Source organism: Sapajus apella, unplaced genomic scaffold, assembly GCF_009761245.1.
Source record: "Sapajus apella isolate SASKATOON/1434 unplaced genomic scaffold, GSC_monkey_1.0 scaffold112, whole genome shotgun sequence".
Lineage (NCBI taxonomy): Eukaryota > Metazoa > Chordata > Mammalia > Primates > Cebidae > Sapajus > Sapajus apella.
This window is the reverse complement of record NW_022437052.1, coordinates 1159785-1179645: the sequence shown is the minus strand read 5'-3', so window position 1 is coordinate 1179645 and position 19861 is coordinate 1159785. Positions and strand designations below refer to the sequence as shown.

General features: G+C 36.3%; 1 pseudogene; it reads left to right on the top strand.

The window, feature by feature from the left end:
* Positions 1-14494: 14494 nt before the first annotated feature.
* On the top strand, positions 14495-15357 carry LOC116537647 (annotated as a pseudogene).
* Positions 15358-19861: the final 4504 nt, after the last annotated feature.

Sequence of the window (19861 nt, the reverse complement as noted above, 5' to 3'; positions counted from 1 at the left end):
AAGGGTCCAGTGCTTTTTAATACAGTTACTCAACTGCTTTCTATGTTAGGGCTTATTTCCTCAGCTAGATTGAGCACCTGAACAATAAACGCCTTACATTTCCTTAGTTCCTAGAACAACATAAGTAGTCCATGTATTTCAAGAGAAGAAATTAATAAATGCCACGTCTCCTTGATTCTTCATTGCCAATTAAGTCTACTCCACAGAACTTGTCCTCCCGGCCATCTAAACCCGGCCATGATTAAGTTATTAGAAAGTATATCTTAAGGGCAGATATTGATTTTTATTTAAATTTTACCATATTTCACTAGTTGGGGCAACCTCCATTGTTAACCTACTTCATCCAGAACTAGTTGTGAGACGTCTGTGAAGAAATAAAATTTGGTAGTAAGATATAATTAGAGAGAATCAAATTAGTCAAAATGATATAAGATTGTCTATCATTGAAGCACAATATCATCCAAAGAAGCATAACTAATAGAAGAGCAGCCATTGAAAACTACAGCCAAATAATCCCTTATCTTACCTGAAAATGCAAGAAATTTCAATTATCTGGTATGAGTGAGGAGCATGAGAGATTTTCATTGTTCTCAGTGAATGTATGGAGTCCATGCTTTGAAGAATATTTACTGAGTAAGCTTGGTCAACTAAAGTGATAGGCTAAGTCATTGAAAGAGAGAATTAAGCTCTAATGACCCTTAACGGAACCTTAGTAGGCTACTAATAAGTAGGATTCAGAAGTATGCATGCCAATTATGTGTACATATTAATATCGTTTATGCTACTGCATGACTTTCAACCATAAAAAAAAAATCAAAGAACTTACATGGCTACTTCGTTCTTACTAGGAATACCCTTTTAGACAGTTAGAAACCTACCTGGAGTGTTTCGGCTTGGGCAGGGGCAATCTTTAAAGATGACATTGGCCAAGATTAATGCCCATGATTTGCCCTCAGAGAAGTCACCTTAAAAAAGAACTTAATTTTTGTTCTACTTGGTCCGATATAATTAGCATATGATAATTGAAATAAAGCAGGAGGGAGAACAATGCAATAAGGTTCAGTGAAAACCACTTCAAAGCTGAAGCATAACCAGAGGAATGCTAATTTAATTATTAAATGGCAACGTATTGTTTTAAGGAGTGGCTGGATCTTATGTAACTGGCAGGTCTTTGTAGCCTCTACCTAATAAAGAAAACCATCCCTGCCTATAAGGCAATGCACTATTCAATTTCTTCAAGAAAAAGAAATTCAAGACAACATAGTTTACGAGAAACCTTGTAGCAAACACTATCCTCACCAGCCTTCTTTCCAATCACAGAAGTCCCATGCTCCTTTCTGTCTCTCAGCCTTTTCACATGCTCACTCAACCAGAATGGCATTCCTTTCACAATGGATGCTAACATAGATTATGATTAAAAACCATAACAATTTTGAGAGAAGGGATGGTAATAATAAAGTGGATTTGCTATATTTGTAGCCCTATTTCAAAACTATTTTAAAAAATAAAACTATGTCTTAAAGTAGAAAAGCAACATATGTGCACCAAATACACTAAAACAAAAATTTTTAAACTTTGTATTAATAGTTTAAACACTAAAAACAAAATATGATGCCTAAGGTTTAATCAGTTTCTTAACTATATTTTTCTTTAAAAATGTGTCATGGGTATCTTTACTGAAGAATGTATAAACATATTTTAATAATGTAATATAGGATATTATATATTAATATAATATACATATAATATAAATACATTAATATAAGATATTAATATTATATAGAAGAAAGAGGAGAAGAAGAATAATCCTCCTCCTTATTTGAAGGTGAGTCTAAGGCTATTGAAATAGATTTACAATAGACCATTATACATGAAAAAAATTTATAAATCTATTAACAGGTACATGGATGTGGTGGTCTCGCAAAAATAAAATGCAAAGGAGGGGACAGATGGCTGAAGTTTTTATAATACCCTGGGGCTACAGAAAGAACATTTGGGGTTTCTGGTGGGGCTGGTTTCACAGGCAGAAGTGTGAGGGGGGGAAAGTGGTGCCGTAGTTTAGATGTTCATCCCCTCCAAATCTGAAGTTGAAATTTGATCCCTGTCATTGGAGATGGGGCCTAATGGGAGATATTTGGGTCATGGGGGCGGGATCCCTCATTAATAGATGAATGGCTTCCCTGGGTAGATGGGTAAGCAAGTTTTTATTCCATTAATTACCCCAAGAGTTTGTGATTAAAAAAGGCTGGCCCCTCCCCCATACCTAGCTTCCTCTCTCACCATGTGATCTCTGCACATGCTGGGCTCTCCTTTGCTCTCCACCTTGAGTGGAAGCAGCTGGAGGCCCTCACCAGAAGCAGATGCTGGCGCCATGCTTTTGGTACAGCCTGAAGAACGGTGAGGTAAACAAAGCTCTTTTCGTTATAAATTACCAGATTCAGGAACTTCTCCATAATAATACGAACAGACTAGGGCCTATGGCAAGCAAAGGTTGCCTTGCTATACAGATAAAAATCTCTCAGGCCATGTTGGGGCTGCCCTCAGAAGGAATACATGACCAGCCTGTGGTCAAGTTTCTCTGTCAGAGCTTTAATGTGTCAAACTTCTAGTTTTCTTTTCCTGTAAATTAATCTTTCTAATTAATCTGATAAGGCAAATAAGGGAGGGGGACTTCAGAGAAAGCCCATTTGCATCTGCCCTTTATTTCACTAATGTAAATTTTCTCTACAGATGCAAATCTCCTCAGCAAAAAGGCAGCTTTTCAGGGCTTTCCTGGGGCTTGCATTCCCTTCAAATGATCACCTTGAAATATGCCAAAAAAAAAAAGAGGCATGTTTGGGGGTGAAATATTCTGGTTTTCTTCAATGATTTTATGGTTTTCACTAAATTGCCTATGAGTAAGCTTCATCAAAATTGCATTTTATGTTTAATAAGTTTGGAGTTTCTTACAACCTCAGTTTACTTTCTGCTGTAAAGCATTTTTTTTAATTAAGAAAACTCTTTCTAGATGTGGCATAAACTTGTTAGCTATCAATTTTGAAAATAGTCTCTTGTACTAAAATATTTTTACATTCTTTTTCAACTTCAGTTTGGAGTTTCCTTCTCCCATGAGTATATTTAAAGCAAAATCTTTTATATTTTATGCTTGATTTATTTTCATACATTAATGAAGTAAAATCATCTATCTTCTGAATTTCATTTCATACAAATAAAGAATAAAAACTTGTCCAATTAAAATAGGAGCTTTGGCCATGCCTGTAATTCCAGCTACTTGGGAGGCTGAAAGAGAAGAATCACTTGAACCCCAAAGGTAAAGGTTTCAGTGAGTTGAGATCATGTTACTACACTCCAGCCTGGTGACAAGAGTGAGACTCCATCTCAAAAAAAAAAAAAAAAATACAAGCTTTATCAAAAGATTTTCCCCATGAGTCAAGATCAAATTACAATTATAGAATTTCAAATTTAAATCTGGCATAACATTTGAGTGCTGATCATTTAATTTGTGTGGATTCTTCCTTGATTGGTAGAGAAATTTTTGATTTTCAGTTTGTAGGCTTTGTTTTAATAATTGCAATTTACTAAGAACTCTGTAAAAGGTGATACATTTGGTGTTCAATTATTTGAATACTTGAATAAAGATTTTATATAGATTTGAGAAAAACAATACAAATTTAGAGAATTTACACCAAAAAAATCTATGGCATTGTAAGACACATGAACTAACTTAAGTAAAAGCTCAAATATTTATGAAATTTAGCTGAATTTGAGCAGCAAAAGGAAAAAGGAGAACTGTCACATTAAATAATTTTTGAAAAATACATTGAATGTCACCTGTGTCAAACAAATGTTGTGGTTTAATTAATCTAATTATGCATGTAAAAAATGCTTGTAAATTTTGACAACTGAAGAATCTATTTTGATTGGTGGAAAACTGCAGGTTACTTGAAGGCAATTATAAATATGGATGTCTCATAAATAAATATCGAATATACTTTAACACTACAGTTGTAATTTAGTAAGAATAATTAATTTAAGAAGAATATAATGCCATGTCCATCCAAAACATACAGTCTCATCATCATCACAAAACATTTTTTTGGTAATACATTTTAAAATTGAATTTACATTAACAAACACAATAACCTCACATTTTATGTCTGACAAATTGTAAAAAGTTTTACGGATTGGATACGAAGCTAAATTTTGATTAGAGTGAGTTGATTTTATGTATATTGGAAGCATATGTAGATAATGACATAAAGCAGAAATCATTAGCTGCCTGCAAAGTTCTGCCAGTGAGTGCCATGATATTAGTTATTGTTTCATTCTCTGTATATTCACAGAAGAGCTCAGAAATGAGAATGAGCAAAATTAAATTAAAGAAAAAACCTTCACTTGATTTTTGATTAACTAATTGTTAGGAATGTAAATACTTTGGCCATGACTCAGACTTGAAGCAGAAATTCTAGAGTTGCACCTCAGTGATCTGTGTATCACCAAGACTGCCAGGACATTCTGATGCACACACAATTTAAAAGAACCCAGTTACTTAAATGAAAAATATGTCCCGCAGCGTGTTATTGTTGTTGTTGTTTTTTCTTGAAACAGAGTCTCACTCTGTTGCCCAGGCTAGATTGCAGTGGTGTGATCTTGGCCACTGCAATCTGCCTCCCGAGGTTCAAGCAATCCTCTTGGCCCTCAGCCTCCCAAGTAGCTGGGATTACAGGCACCCACCACCACATCTGGCTCATTTTTGTATTTTTAGTAGAGACAGGGTTTTACCATGTTGGCCAGGCTAGTCTTGAACTTCTGACTTTAAGTAATCCACCTGCCTCAGCCTCCTATAGTGCTGGGATTATAAGCATGAGCCTCCATGCCTGGCCGCCCAGAGTGTTCTATAAGTGCACCTTCTACAGCTGCAAGTTTTAATTCAGTGTGGTGGGCGCAGTTTTTATAAAATAACTACTGAGGGTTAAGTACAGAAATAGAACTACACAAATATTTTCAATTAAGTTTTTTTTAACAAAAGCATCAAAAGAATTCAATAGGGAAAGGACAGGATTTTCAATAAATGGTGTAATGAAAATTTGACAACATGGCCATATGCAAAAAAACAATAATAAAACTTCAGAACCACACCTCCATCATATAGAAAAACTAACTCAGCATTTACCAGAGACCTCAAAGTAATTGCTAAAATTAAAAAGCTTTTAGAAAGAAAAAAAAAAGAAAATCTTTGTGATCTTGTTTTGAAAAATTTCATGAATTTGAAATAATTATTGTTTTGAAGACATGCATAGGACAAACTATAAAGCAAAACAAATTAATAAATTAAGCATCACTAAAACTTAAAGCTTTTACTTTTCAAAAGTTACTATTAAGAAAATTACACAAGCACTTTTAAAAGACACCATTAAGAAAATTATAATCTACAGACTGGAAGAAAATATTTGTAAGACCTATCTGGCAAAAGACTCAAATATAAATTTAATTTTAAAAACACTTAGAAAATTAAAAAATGGTCAAAATGTGAACAGACACTTGACCAAAGATACAGAAATTATAAGCACGTAAAAATGTCTGACATCATTTGTCATTAGAAAAAATGCAAATTAATGCCACAATGAGATACCATTACATACTTAATAAAATGAATAAATTTTAAAGAGCAGAAAACCAAACACTGCATGTTCTCACTCATAAGTGGGTGTTGAACAATAAGACACACGGACACAGCGAGGGGAACATCACACACCAGGGACTGTTGGGGGCTAGGGGATGTTAAGGGAGGAATAGCCGGGGGTGGGGGGGTTGGGAAGGGATAACATTAGGAGAAATACCTAATGTAGATGATGAGGGAATGGATGCAGCAAACCACCATGCCAGATGTATACCTATGTAACAAACCTGCACGATCTGTACATGTACCCCAGAGCTTAAAGTATAATTAACAAAAAAAGAAAAAAAAAAAAAAACTTGATGATACCAAGAGTTGGCAAAGATAGAGAAGAATGGAAAGTCTCATCTCGTACATTGTGGGTTGGATTGCAAAATGGTACAACAACTTTTGAAAGCAGTTTGTCATTTTCTTAAACATCCACTGCCATGCAATAAAATTGTTCCACTCCTGCATAGCTATCCAAGGGAAATTTAAAAAGTTTATATAAAGATTTGTACATGAATATTCATAACAATGTTTTTGGTTGTAACACAAACTGGAAACAACTTATATGCTCACCTAAAAAGGATGAATATATTGGAGACTATCAAAACAATAGAAAGGTAGCTTCTCAGCACTAGAAAGTAAAGAAGTATTGATATCTGTAATAATGTCAAGGAATTCTCAAATAGTTATACTAAATAAAAAACGTCAGACACCCTTCCCCAAAGACTGTATACCCTGTGATTCTATCCATATAATTTTTTTTGAAAATTCAAACAAATATATGGTGACAAAAAGCAGATGAATGGTTGCCCCTGACAGGTGACAGTGAGTGGTAGGTGAGAAAGAGCCAAGTTGAAACTATGCACAAGAAGACTTCTCAGATGATGGATATATTCACTATCTTGATGGTGGCAATAATTTCACAGATGTATACAGGTTAAAACTTATCACACAATTTGAATATGTATAGCTTATTGCACCTCTATTATAACCCACCAAAGCTGGGGAAAAAAGCGAAAAATCAAGTTAAATAATATAACAGATGGTATAAATCAAGACTGTACCAAAAAAAAAAAATGTATTGTTAAGTCACGTTTATGGGTGCATAGACCTACTTGCATTGTTAATTCTAATATTCTTTCAGTTCTTAACGCTCACCGCCCCCCCCACCCCAAATAATTCCTAATTATTGCTGATTAAATTCTATTACTTTATATTTGCCTGTAGCAATATATACCTCTTTCCTTTTAGGACTTTTCAGATTGTAAATTTACATTTATTTCCATTAAATTAAAGTCTATCTCAGTCCACTAGATTGTAAACAACTTGAATTCTGGAATTTTCTCTGCCCCTCCCTATCCACGTATTCTCAATGTCTGGCAAGTATCCCTAATTAATATTTGTTGAAAGAATGAATGAATGAATTTAGCAGCAAAACTAAGGATCTAGTTAAGAAAGAGAAAGGTATTCTATTCCTCTATTTAACTTATGGAATCCATGAAATAATAATACAGTCTTACATTTAAAGTCTTTTGCTTACTATTCTATTTGTTCCTTGTAAGAATATTGTAAAAAATGCAAAACAAATAAAAATATCCTTTTTTATGAATCAATCTGTAACTCAAAAAGTCAAATGGTTAATCACACAGTAGAAACAAGTCCTGAACCGAAAGACGTCATCAAGGCCAATGTCTTTTTCACTAAAGCACAGCTATTGCTCTAAACGTCTACATTTTCTTATTCTTGAATATTAAATGCACTTTCTGACATACTGACTCTCTACCATGGATGCGTACGGGAATTACATGAACAGCTTTTTGTTCATCTCTTTGTTCAATACTGATGCCTTTCTCACATCCTTGGAGATTTAGATTTAATAGGTCTGGGACGCTAGCTGGGCATGAAGAATTTTTAGTGGTCTCTAGGTGATTTTAATGTGAAACAAATTTTGAGAGCCACTGGCTTATCTGTCTCAGTCTGGAGAGCTGTACTGCCACCAGTCCATCCTCACTCTGAAGCAAACATCATAGCTTTCAAATACAAATATGAATATGTCACTTGGCCACTTGAAAGCCTTCTATATTGCCTTATGACAGTCAAGGTGCCCCAGTGTCCAAACTCTCGACCTGAAAAAGGACCTGCCCCACAAAAGAATCAGACATAACTGAATTCCATGGCTAATGCAGTAAAAAATAAGATGAGACTAGGGTATCTAGTGCCAGAAAGTAAGAAACTGCTAAAAGAAAGTGAGAAATGTCAAAAGGTAATAGATAATTTGGAGGGACTCTGCTGGCCAATTAGAGCTTCAAAATAAATAATGACAGAAATAAATTATATCTGTTACCTAAAATAAGAATCCATGATTCCACACTGATAATAAATGAACATATAGGTAAGTATGGGAGGAAGCTAATCCCTTCTTTACAATCAAATGGCAATTAATAAATTGAGAAGAAAAGATTAGAATTTCAACCATCATACTAATTATTTATTTAGACAAAACTCAGAGATGTAAAACTATTGGGTAAAAGTTTTATAAAAAGAACTGAACTAGAATGACATAGACTCAAAGTATCTCCCCCAAAATTTCTTATTAGTTACAAAGTCAAAAAGTAAGTTTACAATAAATAGACCTGTCTGACACCACCTCAACCAAGAGATCAGAGTTAAAATCACCAATAAAAAGTTATCGTTCCTGTGCCATGCTGCCACTACCATCACTACAAATGTCCACATGGAGGCTAGTACACTTATGAGCGTGCACCCTGCTGCCCTCCCACTGCTGCTGGCATGTGCAAACCAGTACAGATCCTTCCATCACTGCCTGAAGAAACACTTTGGCTGATACCACCCACCCCTCATGAAAGTGGTGTGGCCAGTGGACCAGGAATACCTTGGCTCCTCCAGCATAGCAGTTTCATAACCACAGGGGGCCACAGAACAAAGTGGGGGGCCTGATCACTAGCTCCCCTGGAATTAGAGCACAAAGCCCAGGAGCCCTAAGCTGAGCTTTGGCCCAGTAAAATCTCCTAGAAAAGAAGCCAGTCAAATGAGCCCACCTTATACCATAATCAAATCCCCAAGAACATCAAAGGGGATAAGAGAAAAATAAGCCCATCTAAAGGACAGCAACTTAAAAGACTGAAAGTATATTAGTCCAAAAAATGAGAAAGAACGAGGACAAGAACTCTGGCAATTCAACAAGTCAGTTCCTTCTTCCCTTCAAATGACCACACTAGATGCCTAGCAATGGCTTTCTACCATGCTGAAATAGCTGTAATGACAAATAGAATTCAGAATATGAGTAGGAATGAAGATCATTGAGATTCAGAAGAAAGTTGAAATACAGTCCAAGGATTTTAAGGAATACAATAAAATGATACAGGAGATAAAAAGACAAAGTGGCCATTTTAAGAAAGAGCCAAACTGATCTGACAGAGCTGAAATATTCACCCTAAGAATCTCACACTGTAATTACAAGTATTAACAGCACAATTGACCAAGCTGAGGAAAGAATCTCAGGGCTTGAAGTCTGGCTCTCCAAAATAACTCAGTTAAAAATAAGGAAAAATAATAAGGAAGAATGAACAAAACCTCTAAGAAATATGGAATCATGAAAAGAGACAAATCTACAACTCATTGTCAACTCTTAACGAGAGAAAGAGAAAGCAACAAGCAGGTTGGAAAACATATTTCAGGATATCACCCATGAAATTGTACTTAACCTTGCTAGAAAGGCTAACCTTCAAATTCAGAAAATTGAGAATTACAGCACAAGAAAACCATCCCCAAATCACATAGTCATCAGATTCCCCAAGGTTAAAATGAAATTAAAAAGTGTTAAAGGCAGCTAGAGAGAAGGGGCAGGTAATCTGCAAAAGGAACTACATCAGGCTAACAACAGTCCTTTTAGCAGAAACCCTACAAGCCAGAAGAGACTGAGGGCCTATATTCAACATTCTTAAAGAATTTCCAGCCAAGAATTCAATATCCTGCCAATCCTTTTTAGACAGACAAATTCTAAGGAAATTTATTACCTCCAGACCTGCGTTGCAAGAAATCTGTAAGGGGGTGCTAAATATGGAAAGAATGGTACTGGCTGCTACAAAATGCTTAAATACACAGACCAGTGACACAACTACACAAATCTACATAATAACCAGCTAACAAGGTGATGACAGGATAAAATCTGTATATACCAATACTAACCTTGAATGTACATGGACTAAATGCCACAATTAAAAGGCACAGAGTGGCAAGTTGGATAAAAAAGCAAGACTCAATGGTATTCTGTCTTTGAGAGACCCATCTCATATGCAATGACACTCATAGGTTCAAAGCAAAAGGATAGAAAAAAATCTACCAAGCAAACAGAAAACAGAAAAAAGCAGAGGCTGCTATTCTAACAAAACAGATTTTAAACCAACAAAGATCAAAATGGACAAAGTAGGGCATTAAATAATGGTAAAGGGCTCAATTAAACAAAAAGGCCTAACTAGCCTAAATATATACACACACAACACAGGAGCACCCAGATTCCTCAGAGGCCTACAAAGAGACCTAGATAATCACACAGAACTACTGGGAAGACTTCAACACCCCACTGACAATATTAGACAGGTTATCGATGCAGAAAACTAACAAAAACATTCAGGACCTGAACTTAACACTTGACCTAATGGACATAACAGACATCTACAGAACTGTCCACCCCCAAACAACAGAACATACATTCTTCTCATCTGCACATGGCTCATACTCTAAAATTGACCACACAATTACTCATAAAACAATCCCCAGCAAATTAAAAAAAATCATACCAACCACATGCACAAACCACAGCATCATAAAAATAGAAATCAATGCTAAGAAAATCACTCAAAATCATAAATTTTCATAAAAATTTAATAATCTGCTCCTGAATGACTTGTGGGTAAATAATTAAATTAAGCAGAAATCAAGTAATATTTTTAAACTAATGAGAAAATAGATATAACATACCAGAATCTCTGGGACACAGCTAAAGCAGTGTTAAGACGGAAGTTTACAGCACTAAATGACTACATCAAAAAGTTAGAAATATCTCAAATTAACAATCTAACATTGCAAATAGAAGAACTAGAGAATAAGAACTAACCAACCCCAAAGGAGATAAAAGATAAGAAAATAATAATAATAACCAAAATCAGAGATGAACTGAAGGCAACAGACACAAGAAATCATACAAAAGATTAATAAATCTAGAAATTAGTTATTTGAAAGAGTTAGATAGATGGCTAGACTAATAACGAAATAAACAAGACAAAATCCAAATAAAAACAGTCAAATAATAAAGAAGGTGTTACCACTGACCCCACAGAAATTAAAAAAAAAAAAAAGAAAGAAAAACTACTATGAACATCACTATACACATACGCTAGAAAACCTAGAGGAAATGAGTAAATTCCTGGAAACATACAACCTCCCAAGATTGAATCAGGAGGAAATTGAATCCCTAATCAGACTAATAATGAGTTCTGAAATTGAATCAGTGACAAAAAGCCTACCAACAGAAAAAACCCAAAACCAGATGGATTCACAGCCAAATTCTACCAGATGGATAAAGAATAGCTAGTCCCATTCCTATGAAAACTTTTCTAAAAAATTGAGAAGGAGGGATTCCTCCCTAACTCATTCTATGAGGCCAGCATCATCTTGATTCAAAAACCTGACAGAGACTCAACAACAAAAAAGAGAAAACTTCAGGCTGATGTCCTTGACGAACACAGAGGCAAAAAGTCTCAACAAAATACTAGCAAACTGAATCCAGCAACATATCAAAAGTCTATTCTGCTACGATCGAGTAGACTTTATCCCTGGGAATCAAGGTTGGTTCAACATATACAAATCAACACATGTGATTCATCACATAAATAGAACTAACAACAAAAACCACATGGCCATCTCAATAGATTCAGAAAAGTCTTTTGACATGTCCCCATGTCAAAAACCCTCAACAAATGGAGCATTAGAGAATATACTTCAAAATATTAAGACCCATCTGTAAAAAATCCACAGTCAGTTTCATATTAAATGGGCAAAAATGGAAACATTCCCTTTGAAAACTGGAAAAAGACAAGGATGCCCTCTCTCAACTTTCCTATTCAACATAGTAGTAGAAGTCCTAACCAGAGCAATCAGGCAAGAGAAAGACATAAGAAAGCATCCAAATAGAAAGAGAGGAAGTCAAACTATCCTGTTTGCAGATGATGTGATTCTATACCTAGTAATCCCATAGTATCTGCCCAAAAGTTTCTTGATCTGATAAAAACTTCAGCAAAGTTACAGGATACAAAATTAAAGTACAAAAATCAATATTATTGCTGTAGACCAACAACATCCAACTGAGACTCAAATCAAGAATTCAATCTCATTCACAATACCCACAAAAAGAATATCTAGGTATACAGCTAACCAGAGAAGTAAAAGATCTTTACAACGAGAATTAAAAATCATTGCTCAGAGAAATCAGAGATGACACAAACAAATGGAAAAACATTCCATGCTCATGAAGAAGAATATTATTATTGTTGAAATGGCCACACTGCCCAAAGCAATTTACAGCTTCAATGCTATTCTTATCATACTACCAATGACATTCTTCAGAGGGTTAGAAAAAAACAATTTTTAAATTCATATGACGGCCAAGCATGGTGGCTCATGCCTGTAATCCCAGCACTTTGGGAGGCCGAGCCAGGCAGATCGCTTGAGGTCAGGAGTCCAAGATCAGCCTGGCCAACATGGAGAAACCTCATCTCTACTAAAATACAAACATTAGCCGGGTGTGATGGTACACACTTGTAATCCCAGCTACTAATGGGCTGAGGGAGGAGAATTGTTTGAAACTGGGAGATGGAGATTGCAGTGAGTTGAGACCGTGCCACTGCATTCCAGCCTGGGTAACAGAGCAAGATTCTGTCTCAAAAAAAAAAAATTAATATGGAAACACAGCCTGAATAGCCAACGTAATCTTAAGTACAAAGGACAAAGCTGGAGGCATCACATTACTCAACTTCAAACTCTACTACAAGGCTATAGTAATCAAAACAGCATAATACTGGTACCGAAAAAGACACATAGGCCAACAGAACAGAGACTAGAAATAATGCTGCACAACTATAATCATCTGGTCTCTGACAAAAGCAACAAAAACAAGCATTGGGGAAAGGACACCCTATTTAATAAATGGTGTTGAGATGCTTGACTAGCCATATGCAAAAGATTAAATTGAACCCTTTCCTTATACCACATACGAAAATCAACTCAAGATGGATTAAAAACTCAATGTAAAACCTACAACTATAAAAACCCTGAGGCCGGGAGTGGTGAGTCATGCCTATAATCCCAGCATTTTCTGAGGCTGAGGTGGATGGATCACAACATCAAGAGATTGAGACCATCCTGGCCAACATGGTGAAACCCTGTCTCTACTAAAAATACAAAAGTTAGCTGGGTGTGGTGGCATGCCCCTGTAGTGCCAGCTATTCCAGAGCCCGAGGCAGGAGAACCGCTTGAATCCTGGAAGAAGAGGTTGCAGTGAGCTGTGATTGCGCCACTACACTCCAGCCTGGCGACAGAGCGAGACTTGGTCTCAAAACAAACAAAACAAACAAACAAAACCCTGGAAAGATAACCTAGGAAATGCCATTCTGGACATAGGAACTGGCAAAGATTTCATGATGAAGAATGCCAATAGCAACTGCAACAGAAACAAAAATTGACAAATGAGATCTCATTAAAGAACTGGAAAGCAAAGGAAACTGTCAACAGAGTAAACAACCTACAAAATGAAAGAAAATATTTGCAAACTACAAACATGCAAAGGTCTAATATCCAGAATCTATAAGGATAAGTAAAAAAATTACAAGCAAAAAAAAAATTAAAAGTAGGTAAAAGGTATGAACAGATGCTTTTTTTTAAAAAAAGCATATATGCAGGTAACAAGTATATGAAAAAATTCTCCACATCACTAATCATTAGAGAAATACAAATCCAAACCATAATGAGATACCATCTCATACCAGTCAAAATAGCTAATTATTAAAAAGTCAAATAGTAACAGTTGCTGATGAGGTTGTGGAGAAAAAGGAATGCTGATGCACTGCTGATGGCACTGTTAATTAGTTCAGCCACTGTGAAGAGCAGTTCGCCAATTTCTCAAAGAACTTAAAACAGAATTGCCATTTGACCCAGCAATGCTATTATTGAGTATATATCCAAAGGACTATAAATCATTCTATTATAAATACACATGGATGTATATGTTCATTGCAGCAATATTCACAATAGTAAAGACATGGAATCAACCTAAATGCCCATCAGTGATAGGCTGGATAAAGAAAATATGGTACATATACACCATTGAATACTATGCAGCCATAAAAAGAATGAGTTCATGTCCTTTGCAGCAACATGGATGGAGCTGGTGTCTGTTATATCAGTAAAACTAAACAGAAAACAAAAGCCAAATACCACATGTTCACATAAGCGGAAACTAAATATTGAGTACATATGAATACAAAGAAGGGAGCAACAGATGCTGTGGGCCTGCCTGAGGGATGGAGAATAGAAGGGGCATAAGGATAAAAAACTACCTATTCGGTACTATGCTAATTACATGGATGAAGAAATAATCTGTATACCAAAATCCTCCAACACAAAATTTACCTACATAACAAACCTGCACATGTACCCCTGAGCCTAAAATAAAAGTGAAAAGAAGTTATCTGAGCTGTCGGCAGAAGCAGCTGGAGGCCAGGAAAGGAAACTCAGGAAGGAAAGACATTTGCCATGGCTGAACACTTCAAATAAGTAATTAGATATCCTGTCTGTCTAAATGATCTTGAAGGGCCCGTGCAACTGAAATGTGGATATGCCTGCTGCCTCCAATCCATCCATTCTCTGCAGATGGAGCCCCATGGGGAAGGTGTACTGTGCCCCTTATGTACTGTGGCCTCTCAGAAGAATGACATCAAGCCCAAGTTCAAGCTGAGGGCACTGATTTCCATCATCAAGGAATTAGACCTCAAGGTGAAATCTATTCTAAGGATGAACCCAAGGATGAAGAAGTTTCAAATGGATATGACCTTGGATGTGGACACAGCCAACAACCATATTCTCATTTTTGAAGATCTGAGGAGTGTCTGATGTGGGGATTTCAGATAGAATAGGAAAGAGAAAGCTGAGAGGTTCAACTACACACTGTGTGTCCTGGGGACCTCTCACTTCACTTCCGGCTGCCATTACTGGGAGGTGGAGGTGGGCACCAGCAAAGTATGGGATGTGGGCATTTGTAAGGAATCTGTGAATCGTCAGGGGGACGTTGCACCTTCTTCAGAACTCGGCTTCTGAACTGTGGGTTCCAGAAAAGGACAGATCTTTGCCGCCAGCACTATGCCTTTGACTTTTCTCTGGGTGAGGACCCAGTTGCACAGAGTGGGGATTTTCCTGGATGTAGGTATGAGGTCCATTTCCATTTATAATGTTAGTGATGGGTGCCATATCTACATATTCAACAACATTCCTCTTATAGAGCCACTGCATCCATTTTTTTCTCATAAATGTGAAACTCAAGATGATCAGAGCTTCCTATCTGTCCTGTGATCAATCCAGACTGTGCCAGTCCCCTAGTTTATTCTGAGGAAAGGAAATAAATATTTGAACATAATCATCAATGGCAAGTTTCTGTGTGCCCATAGCCAGAGCTAAGAATATTTCTGCTAGATACACATAGGTACAAAGGGATAGAAGGGAAACGTCAGTCATTTTGTAAACCATGAGCAGAAAGCAATTATATAAGTTAGGGGAAAATTACATTTTACGTGTAAATTTTGTCATGTTTCCTCTGGGGCTTATGTTTATTCTTTTGTTCAATAAATATTTTGAGATTTCAAAAACAAAAATGGTCCAAGAAGGACACAATATCACTTATGTGATATTCCTGCCAAAAATGCAAAATATGAATCCAATCATAAGAAAACATTCAACAAACCCAAAGTGAGAGAGCCTTCTATAAAATAAGTACATTGTACTCTCCAAAAATGTCAAGAAATGAAGGACAAAGAAGAGCTGAGAAACTGTTCTAAATTAAAGAAATCTAAAGGTACCTATAGCTGTATACAATGGGTGTGTCTAGATTGACTATTGTACTGAGGGAAAGATGAAAACCCAATACGTACCAAATGACATTATTGAGTCTGTGGCAAAATATGAGTACAAAGCACAGATTAAATAAAAACATTGCATCAATGTTAATTTTTTTATTTCAATCACTGTACCATGGTTATATAATAAGAGAAATTTTTTAATCTCAGGAAATAACACACTTAAGTGTATGATGTGTTAAAGGGACAGCATATCAGCAACTTATTTTTGAAGAGTCAGAAAATGGAATTACAGAAAAAGACAGCAAGAGACAGAGTGAGCAAGAGAGTGAGAGTGAGCAAGAGAGCAGGAGTGTGAATCCTTCGGAGAGCAATGGGGCAAAATAAAAATAATAGTTCTTTGTAGTATTCTGACAGTTTTTAAGTTTGCAATTTTATCAAAATAAAACCTACAAAAATCAAACAAAAATGAAGCCTGCCTTGAGCTGGCTCTTGTCTCCCTTAGCATCCTTTATTCTCCAGGAGCCTCTGCAATCTTACTGTATTGAGATCCTGCTGTGCTCTGAAGTGCTATGACCTTTTTTGTTTATAAGAAACCCGTTTCAACTACCTGCAATGTGCTACCCTTCATTTGATGGGAGTAGTTTCTACTCATTTCTTGAAACTTCTTTCAAGCATTCTGTCCTCTGTGGAAGTTTCCCTGGTTGTTCCCAGCCCATTTCCCTTGCCCCAAGTGCCCCGAGTGCCCCTCCCACATGTTCCCCCAACATACACTAGGCATTCCTTTCTCCTAGTTCTGATCACATCATCCCATTGCCCATCTCCTCCATTGAACAGTGAGTGCTTTACCTTATTATCCTCCATATCCACAGCCCCTCACATGTGAGAGGGATGCTATAAACACTGATGCATAGAGATAGCAGAATGAATGCTCTCCATGGAGCAAAACTGAAATCAAACATTGTATGTATCTTAGTACATCTTTTAAGAATGGAAGAAAAGATTGTCGAGTTACCTTATTTCTCCATGATTTTCACTCATAATATATAACTTTATGTATACTTTAATGAATAGTTAATAGAACTCTTAAAAATTGGTATCTTCTGGCAGAAAAATATGTTTTTTCCTTCCAGTGTCTAAGGAGACTGACTCCTAACAAATCGGGGGGGGGGGGGATTTGTTTCATGGGCTCAAATCATATTTCTGCAAATGCTCCCAGATTTGAAGTATGAATTAAGTTGGGGGTATATCTGAGCTGCAACAGAGTTGAATTATTCTGTATAGAGAAGCAAGGACACAGAGAGTCTGGGAGGAAGATCCTGGAACAAGGCTGGTGCTTGTAGCTTCTCAAAGGGAAGGGTAAAAGGGAGATTGTGAGACTTGTAGAAAAGATAAAAAGAGTTACTGGGGAGAAGAGACATTCTAGCACATGTAGGTGTTCAATAAACACTTGTTGAACTAATGCCTGGGCATGTTATGTATATTTGGCAAGTGAAATTCTGTGTACTATAAAATCTTCATTTATCTTTGCCACAGTCTTCAGTAAGATAACTACTTTCAGTAATGTGTGGTAGACTAGATTGTGGAGCGTGAGATAAAGAGACCTGCAAATCAAGTGGAGATTAACAGAGGAAGAAAAGAGACTGCACGTGGGATCTCACCCTCTACCCCCAGCCATGCAAAAATTTTGCTTTGGCCAAATCTATACCTGCTGGCTGAGTTTGCAGCTAGTAGATATAGATTTGACCATAGCATTCTTTATAGTTGGTTATCTGTTTTGATTCATTAGGGTCTGTGCTATATTCTAGTTGTTAAATATATTGAATGTATCTGATAATAACGTGATAGAGTACACATGATAATAAGAAACTTGTACAAATTAATTTGGAAAAGACACATTCATAGAAAAAGCTACCTGAGAAGAATAGTCATAGAAAATGAACCAAATTAACACTGTGACAAATATGTGTTCCTGCTGTTTAAATATTTCATGAAACATTGGGACCAATGATGTTGATATATGATTATCTTACAAGTTTGTGCTTTCTTACAGAGTTTCTATGAATACATGTTCCAGGTTATTACCGCACACTGAGCTATCCTAATAACATGCTAATTAACAAACTTCAATGTACTAGACACTGAGAGTCTGTCCTCAAGGATCTAGAAGATAAAAATATATCAGGTAATCTAATGAATATAAAAATATATCAGGTAATCTAATAAATCTCATAAATTGTGTTTTAAGATTTCCAATTGTGAATACTTTTGAATCTTAGAATATTCAAACATTCGATTCGAAAGTAAAATGAGTTATGAAACAAAATCTAAAGAGAAGAGAAAACCTCATTGATCTAAATTAAGATAAAAACCATAGACTATAGAAATACCACAATACAACTATATGGATAAGAGTTCTGCCTTAAAGCATTGAGTTAGGAGTCAGAATGCCTAGGTAGAGGCTTTAACTCAGTAACTATCTAAATGTATGGACTTGAGTAAGTCACTAAACCCATCTTCTTCTTTTCTTCTTTTTTTTGAGACGGAGTTTTGCTCTTTTTACCCAGGCTGGAGTGCAATGGCGCGATCTCGGCTTACCGCAACCTCCGCCTCCTGGGTTCAGGCAATTCTCCTGCCTCAGCCTCCCGAGTAGCTGGGATTACAGGCACGTGCCACCATGCCTAGCTAATTTTTTGTATTTTTAGTAGAGACGGGGTTTCACCATGTTGACCAGGATGGTCTTGACCTCTTGACCTCATCATCCACCCACCTCAGCCTCCCAAAGTGCTGGGATTACAGGCGTGAGCCACTGCACCCGGCCCACTAAGCCCATCTTCTTACACAGTGAAGGAGTTGAATAAGATCAGAGATTTCAAATATTCTGCACAAAAGCCCTAAATGGTAAGAAGGAATCTGTTGGGCAAGACCCTGTATCTTCCACTTTCTCACTCTACCAACCAAAGCAGCTTTGCTTTTCTGTACTCCATATATTGTCATTCAGTTTTCCATTTTGTTTGAAAGATCCTACCACTATAACTAGATTTCTCCTAAGCCATGTTCTAACTTCTAATAGAGTTATAACACATTCTATCCTCCTTCTTAGGGTATAGCAGCCAGAGCTGAAAACTGGTGAATTTGTCAATAAAAGATCTATTTTGTCTTTAAGACATAATCTATAAGCTTTCGAGGAAATCTTTTTAAGTTGAAATTTATGCTACACTATATATTTCCAAAACTTTCTCCAGTAGTTTGTATTTACTTGTTTTTCTCTGATAGGCTTGTAAAAACGTATCTTGCTCTTTTTCAAATTTCCAACCAATTAACAGCCAGATTTCATGCAAGCAGAACCTAATTAACATGCTCAATACATTCATCAACTATTAATTTAATTGGGACAGTCAGCAAATTTCCATCACTGTACCAAAGCTGGCTGAGTGCCTGGAATACTTTGGGGAAGTCAAGATTGTAACATAGACATGTTTTGTATCTTTAGAGATCTAAAATTAAAAGGGAATACAAATTAACTCGTTTTTTCAGTCTCATATAATTTGAAAATGTGGACCTTCTCTTAAGAGATCCAGGCCACCAACTGGCTTCCCCAGTGGCCAGAACAATTCTTTCCATTTTGTGCATGCATTTCATATTTCTCTAGAGACTACTACTATTCCCTTAATTCAGTTATCTTCCCTTGCCCACTAATTATGATCTCTTGTTTTCATAAACCAGGCTTAGCTATGTTATTCTATGTTACATTCAATCAGGTATGGGAATGATGTAAGTTGCTATTTAAAGATCCAGTCGGGTAAATAAGTGATATTAACAAAAGTGTTGTATTGTATACCTTCCTTGCCCCTACCATCACTAATCAATTCCTGCACTATTTTCCATTACATCTCAAGTCAAGAACCTTAGTTAACTCTTATCTGACTTTCCTAGTCTCATTTAAAACCCCAAGACTGACCACCACTTTTATAAAAAATATATATAAATAGATAGATAGACACTCAATTTCCTTCCTAGGTGTCATGTCTGGACTCTTCCACTCCTCTTTTAT